The following is an 8,310-nucleotide window of genomic DNA, read 5'->3' as shown; positions in this document are numbered from 1 at the left end:
TACTTTTATGCAAGTGATTAATACTATTCAAACATATGAAAACGTATTGAACCAATCCAGACTGCATACTTCATCATTAAGACATTTTTCATATTCTTCTATTTTGTTCCTTAAATTATGGCCATCAGATTTTATTCCTCAAGAAGCCAACCATTTTCTACTAGTTTTCACACTTTCCAAGCCAAAGCATCAAAATCACAAAATTGTAATAACCATGAATTAAAGCATATCTTTGCTTTCATACTCCCAAACTAAAGAGGCAAAGAAAAAACACAAAATTCTAGGTAGAACTCAGCAGGCCATCAAATAACATAAGAAAGGAAAAATTATACATGGAAGAAGAGGACATGAGGAGATCTTCATCAATCCTGCAAGGAAAAATATAATAATAATAATAATGAATAAAGGACCCTTGTTAACAAGACCGGTGGGTTTCTTCATTCAAAGCTTTAGAGATGAGATGATCTCAAACTCATATGAGATTTTTATTAGTTCAATTATTGATGTGATCCTTTTCTTTTTCTTTTTTTTCATTTGCTAAAGTGTGATTCTATAATGAGTTTCATTGAGATACGTGACTATATGTAGACCTAGTTCATTTATTGATGTGATCCTTTTCTTTTCTTATTAGCATATGTGACTATATCTTGTAAATATGATGATGAATATCCGAAGTCCAATTTGACGACATGATTAATATTTTAATATTAATTAAAGAACATTAGTATGGTATTATATAATGCAAAAAATGATAATGAGTTAGGAAAAGAATGCTTGGTGACAAAGTCACACTAGCCATTTAGATTTAATCTCTATTTGTCAGACTTTGTGCCGTCTGGCACCTAAGAAAGGATATTAATTAATTGTATTAGCATACATGTAATTCCAAAAGCCAATTAATTCAATTCTAATGCACCTTATTTTATTGGTTTCAAATTCCAACAAACAAACATAATAGATATTGAATTTCCTTTTATAATTTATTTTACTACTTATATGTACGTATGCCATTTTCTTTATTGAATATTCTTTTCAAATTTATTGAATTTTTTTTTATCAAACAGAATGGATAGTGGATTGTTTATTTATGTAATTTTATTTTATGTATGTCTATTTTGGTCAAGTTTGTACAACTACTACATTTTACAATATTCTTTTGATTTTTTTTAACAGGGATGTTGTCGACTGTAGGACATCACAAAGAATTAGTCTTGAAATGAAGAAGAATGGTATATGTAACTTACTCTATTTTTTATATTGTATATATATATATATATATATATATGTATATTTGTCATTAATTAGTCATAAATTGAAAAATGAATTTATCCACATGTGCAGGTCTTTCGAGTTTTTTTCAAGGGTGGCCAATGAGTGGACATGAATATGTAAACTTTAGTCTTTAGAGTTTTCATAAGATTGACTTTGAACCTTTTGAATGTACTTTTTTATGCTCAGTGAGTTTACATTCTTCTTGTAGTAAGTGCACTTTGTTTAGAGTCTTGTGATTTTGGATGTTTTATATTATGAAACTTTGAGTGTGATTTGTTTATACTCTTGAGTGAAGATATATTTATTTATGGATCATGCTTGAATCTTATGAACTTAGAATTTTTTTCCTTTAATATGTATTGAATTGGGTGTGTTTCAGCTTTTGTTGAAGAGCATTGTTTGAGATCTCCTTTGTATAGTTCATGCTCGGTTTATGAATGCACAAAAATATTTACTTTGTGTTTTCTTTTTTGTTTCCTTGTCATTTAAATAATAAAATTTACATTCTACACGTTTCATTTTTTTTTACATATTTTGATATTAGCTCTTACAAGAGACAAAACAAAAATGGTAACAATAAGTAGCAATTATTAAAAAAAAGAGTAATGATATTTTTACCGAATAGATTTTCCGAATAGATTTCCCGAATGATGTGGATGTCAAGTTGGCATCTATGTAAGCATCACGTCATTCTTTATTTATCTCTTTTTTTAAAAACAAATTAATTTCTCTTTATTATCTAAATCCTAAATTTAAATATTTAATATAAACATGTAAATGATAAACCGAAAACCCCTCCCTAAACCCTAAACTGGAAATCACAAACCCCTGCAGGGGTTTTGTGATTTCTTGTTTAGGGTTTAGAACATAGGATTTAGGATTAGTGTTTAGGGTTTAGGGCTTAGGATTTAAGATTTAGGGTTTAGGGTTTAATATTTATTATTTAGGGTTTAAATTTTTAGATTTTTAAGGGATAGATTTTGTAGTATTTGGATTTATGATTTTAGATATAGTTTTATAATTTTTTTTTAAAATTTTAAGAATTTAAAAATTATTAAGGTTCAAATTTGAAGTTTATATAAAAAAATAATAATAATGTGGATGAGGATGTGGATGACAACTTGGGCATTCACGTCATTCGAGAAATCTATTCGGTAAAAATAGCACCGCTCTAAAAAAGAGTATTTTCTCCTTAACAACTCTTTCTTTAAGAAAAAGAAAAAAAGAAAAAATTTAATGAATAAATGATAATAGAAATGATCCAATTTTTTGTTGTGACTCTATTATAATAAGGTATTATAATAAATTAATAAATATAATAATAAATTAATTATACGAAATTAACATGGTCAATAGTAAATAATATTTAAGTACATAATAATAAACAATAAAGTTAATAATTTAATGTATACATAGTAATTAGAATATTATAATAAATTGATATATTAAAAAAAATATAGGGGAAACTTCACGAGGGGTACCCACATCCCAAAATACATCAAACCAAGCATGTGTTTTTCAGTTTCAAATTTACAAATCTTTCTAAACAAGCATAAAATCTTATAATATAATAATTCTAGTTACATCTAAGCAAACACAAAATTTGAGTACATTGTATGTATGAACAAAATCAAGTATTTTCGGATATATTGTAATTAAAAATCCACTATATTTAGAATTACATCCAACCAAATGCACTTTAAGAAGCCTTGATGAAAAATCTCAAAACATTATTTTGAATATTTTAATTGATAGATTTGACCATAGTTGAGAATGTATTGTTGATAAAGACAACAAAAGATACATGGGATGCCTTTATTTATGCTTGTAAGGGTGTGGAGGAAGCTTAAATGGTTTGTCAAGTTATATTTTGGAGATAAGTTCTAATTTTCTAAATAAAGAAATCATAATCAATTTCTGATTATTTTTTGCAAACATTGGCTTTAGTTAATCGTATGAAGTCCAATGGTGAGAAGATTGATGATAATTTTTTTTTTCAAAGAAGGTACTTCATTCTCTTGCTTTGCACACTTCTGTCTTATCTCATAATGCAAATATATAGTAACAACTATAATTTAATTTAAAGATCTATCTACAACAATCGTGAATGAATTGGTTACTTCTCTACAAGTTTGGAAACAATGTTTAAGGGAGAAATCAAAGAAGCATGTTGAGGAATCTTTACAAAGTTAATTAGTATCAAAAGATGTTAAAAGAAAATCAAATCATAATTTTAGCAATAAAAAGGGATTTTTAATGCTTAAAAAAATAATATGATGCTTTGTCCAAAGAAAGAGAAAATGAAAATTTAGTGCTTTAATTGCAAAATGTCACGTCTCGACCAATGGGCCCACGGGACTAGGGCTGTGCACGGTCCAAAACCGGACCGGACCGGTCCAAACCGTTTTGGACCGGTCCGGTCCGGTTTGGACCGTTTTGGACCAATTTGGTCCAATCCGGTTCGATCCCGGTTTTTATGAATTAAAATTAAATTAATAGAATGGTCATTTAATATATAGAGTTAAAAAAACAAACAATCGACTTCATTAGCAATAGAAAATTTACATATATATATATATATAGAGAGAGAGAGTTTAAGGTAAAAAAATAACTAAGCAGGGTAGAACCGGTCCGGTCCGGTTTGGACCGCTGTTCCAAAAAGCTGAACCCGGACCGGACCGATCCGGAACCCGGTTTCAAAAGCTGGACCGGACCGGTTAATAATGAAACCGGTTGGAACCGGACCGCGGTTCAAAAACCGGTCCGGTCCGGCTTTCTGGTTTAACCGGTTTTTGAAACGACCCTCTACACGGACGCGACAACTGACGCAACGATCCCGAGGAGGGATACCCCGCCACTCAACCCTCAGGACGCACTTGCAAGACTGACCAATACACCTGGAATTCAATAATATCTATCGCAGATATAGAGTAGAGAGGAACAATGTTACACAATGATAGTAACAACAACAACAATAATGACAGCAAGATACAAAAAATATAAAGGTTCACAAATGCATAGGGAAACAACATTAACAACAATAGGAAATGCTGATACACAAAAGTTTAAGAGTTATTTAGATACCAAATCATGCAACAAGGTTTTCTACACACTAGTGGATCCATAGGTCAAACAACATGTTCCATGACAAAAATAACATACATGAACTGAAAGAAGTATAAACAGAAGATGGAACAGTAGGAAATGCCAATACGCTGCCACACAGCCACACCTACTACCTGCAACAGACTGGGAGAAAGAAAGAGGGGTGAGTAACTAAAGTTACTCAGTGAGGGGAGGTTAGTACAACTCTAACAAAAATATACCAACAACAAAAATAATAATAAATCATCAAAACAAATACTTTACGAAAACAATACTAGTTTAACAGCATTATCACATATAATATAAATCTTTAAAAGAAGTAAAATAACATAATATAATACCAAGAAAACCCTTTTTACACCAACTAGCGTTTACAACACCAAAACCACAAAACATAGTTTCAAATACAAGTAAAAACAACTAAATGTCATGATTTTGAAATAAACAAGCACAATACCCAACACTCACCCAACATAACGTGATCTAGAAAACTCTCTAAACCTTCGCCGTGGCCATGGCTAGGTTTAGAGCCGTCAAGGTACTCATGTCCTTGACGTTGACCCATCGGTTCACCGATTGGTGACTCCGGCTACCCGATGAATATCTAGTCAAGGCTCTACACTCCCACCTGAACTAACCCTTGTAGAAATCAGTCGGTCTACCACGCCACCTCATCTAGGCTGGTCGTAGAGATAGCCCACTACAGTAGGATACCACCATACAACTCACACAATAAGTACAACTCCACTGGAGTACAATAGTCATCCGTAATCATAAATCAACAACACCTCGGCCATTTGCAGGAGGACAAAATAAAAATACAAGCAAAGCTCAACACAAATTAATTTACAAATCTCAACACAAGAAACAACATAGAAATCCTTTCCTTTCAACAATTCGAAATGAGTTTCAAGCCTTAGATTTCACAAAAATAATGATTTTCACAACAAATCCCAAGTTTCACACAAAACAAGGATTTCGCGAACTCATTGATATATATATCAATCACAAATCCAACGATAACAAATCAAATACCAAACGAGACATCCAAGATCTTTTCTCAATAATAACTATCATTCACCAAAATGCTAAACAAGTATAAATCAATAAAACTTACTTAAAACATGATATGTATATATATAAATATTTATCTCTAGCTATCGGCATTCTTCTAATAAAGCTATGCTCAACAATTTCACTCACAGAATTGGCGATTTGTCTTCCTCGCAAGCTAATCCTCGGCTAAATCTTTGCCTCTAGCCAAGACTTCTTCTCCTTGCCAAAGCACAATAAAGCACAACAATAATTAGCAAAATTAAATCAAATAAGGAAACCCTAAGTTTTTCTAACAAACAACCATAAATCGATCCTAGGGTTGGCTCAAAGCTAGGTCTAAAGGTTACTAATGAATTCCTGGGGGTTTTAGCTTCACTCTAGTCCAAAGAAATCAAAGAAACAACTAAAGATTGTCGGTACTATAGTAACCTCGGAATTGCTACAGTAAAACTGGCACTTATACAAGGATTTTCTCCCAATTTACAACACCTAAACAAGAAATTTTTTCACAAACATTCTCATACATGAATAACAAGTCATTGGCTTCAATTTGAGCCTATAAAGTACCAAATCTATGAAGAAATCTAAGTTTTTAAAAATTTCTAAAAACAAGGAAATATGAGGAATATACGAGATAAAAAGCTTAGATCGAAGCCTTACCGTACTCAAGAGGATGTGAGAAGGAGAATGAAGACTTTGGTTCGCCGGAAAAGCTCACCGGAACAACCCAAGAGAAAATGCAAGGTTCGTCCAAAAACAAGGAAAGAAGAAGGAGAAGAAAGGAAGAAGGGTTTTAAGGAGATATTTTCGTGTTGCTACAGTAACTCAGCTGCGACAGTGTTGGGTTGGAAAATCTACAACAATGGGTTAGTTAAAAACTACAGTAAAAACTGGTTATAACACAAAAGATTTAGAAACAAGTCTGAATGCAAGAGCAAGAAAGGAAATAGATGTAATCAATATGTTAGGGTTGCAAGGACATTTGATAATAGAGATGAAATTAAAAATATTATGTTACTCACTTACATTATAGTAGTAAAGGATCAACCGAATATTTTGGTCTAAACTTAGGTTGTAGCAATCATATATGTGGTTAGAAAGAGGTATTCTTAACAATGGATAATATTTTTCGATTAGAGATAAAATTTAGAATTAATACAAAAACTCGAGTTATAAGTAAAGACCACATCAATACTACCACAAAAGGTAGGTGAAAATGGTGTATTGTTGAAGTTTATTATGTCTTTGGACTATATCAAAATCTTTTTAATATCGGCCTACTATTTGTTTGAGGTTATATTATGTAAATTAATAATAGAATGTGCATTATTATAGACATCCAACGCAACTTACAAAGTTGAAGATATCCTCTAATTATAGTTGTCTTCATATTAAGTATGTTAGTTCTTGTCTTAGCTTTTTCATTTAAGATTCTTTTTTGGTTTTGATATATGTGGTTTGGTGTGTCAATTATATGTGAATGCTAATAACTTTGAACTTATTTGGTGAAGTAGCTTTTTTAATTGATAATTAGTTACAAACAAAGCAAAATCTCTTCCATCTAAAAGAAAGCATAATGTCTTCCATTTGAGAGAATATTGATAAAGAAGATCACAAAACTCAACTTGACACAGAAAAAGAGCTCAATAAACTCATATTTGGTTCTCGGAATGGGAATGACAATGAAGAGAATGAGAATAAGAATGATATAGAAGGGTAATAGGAATAAAAAATGCTTTTGATTGGAATGATGAATAATTGAAAATAAAAAAAATTTATAGAAAATGTAATAAAATTTTCTTGGAAAATAATTAGAGAAATCCACATTTATAAAATATTTTAAATATCATTATTCACTCTTATTGTTAATTATTATTAAATTATTATAAAAATTTTCATTGATTAAATAATGCTTTATGTGGGCAAAATAATTTCTTTAAAAAGGGAAAAATGGGCGATCCCAAACTATGAGAACTCTATTTACACGTGATGTCATTTTTAACTTAATGTATATCTAAAGGTGGATATATATATATAAAAAAAGGAGTGATTTCCAAGAATAGATAATCACCTATTATAACCTTATATACCTTATGTATGATTTTATGCCTTAAATTACAATAAAAAAACCATTTCTATTTATTAAAATTAAAAAATATGGTATTTTTATTTATAGTATAATTTCACATTAAAAAGATAGTAACTCTTCCCTCTCTAAGTTATTAGAAGGATAGTAACTCTTTTCTTGCTATATAAAAGATTGAGGAATTAATTTCCTTTCACAACATTTGTTGAAATAAATGATTTATCCATCTTATAAAAAATTAAAATTTTTTAAATATATATATATATATATATATATATATATATATATATGTAAAAAGAAACCAAAAGTAATTTAAAATAATCAAAACTTCATGATGGTACTAAAGCTTCATTTCTCTATAATCTTTTAATACTCTCAACATTTTTATCCCAAAATGTGCCCAATAAATTTTATTTTATTTTATTTTTTATAACAAATACAAGCGTCTGATTTATAAAAATTATATCGATTTAATAAATTTTTTTATTATACAATTTTAAAAAAAACCTACATATAATTACTAACTATTTTTTTTTTTTTCGAGTAAATTTTGTGTGAGCTTATGTACAACGGGAAGAGTTCCCCGGAGCCAAGCAAGTCTCCGGAGGTTATGTACCACGTCAGCCATGTGAACCCGTCAAGCTCGCCGGCACAACCTCGACCAGGAAATTACAAATAAAAAGGTAAAAATTTTTAAAATTTTTTAATTACAATTAAAAAAAATTATAATAATATTAATAAAAATAAAAATAAAAAAAACACATTCATATTAACTCCCTAGTTGCGTCCAA

The sequence above is a fragment of the Dioscorea cayenensis genome, chromosome 10, assembly GCF_009730915.1.
Source record: "Dioscorea cayenensis subsp. rotundata cultivar TDr96_F1 chromosome 10, TDr96_F1_v2_PseudoChromosome.rev07_lg8_w22 25.fasta, whole genome shotgun sequence".
In the NCBI taxonomy this organism is placed as follows: domain Eukaryota; kingdom Viridiplantae; phylum Streptophyta; class Magnoliopsida; order Dioscoreales; family Dioscoreaceae; genus Dioscorea; species Dioscorea cayenensis.
The sequence above is the reverse complement of the archived record's forward strand: the minus strand, read 5'-3'. Positions refer to the sequence as shown.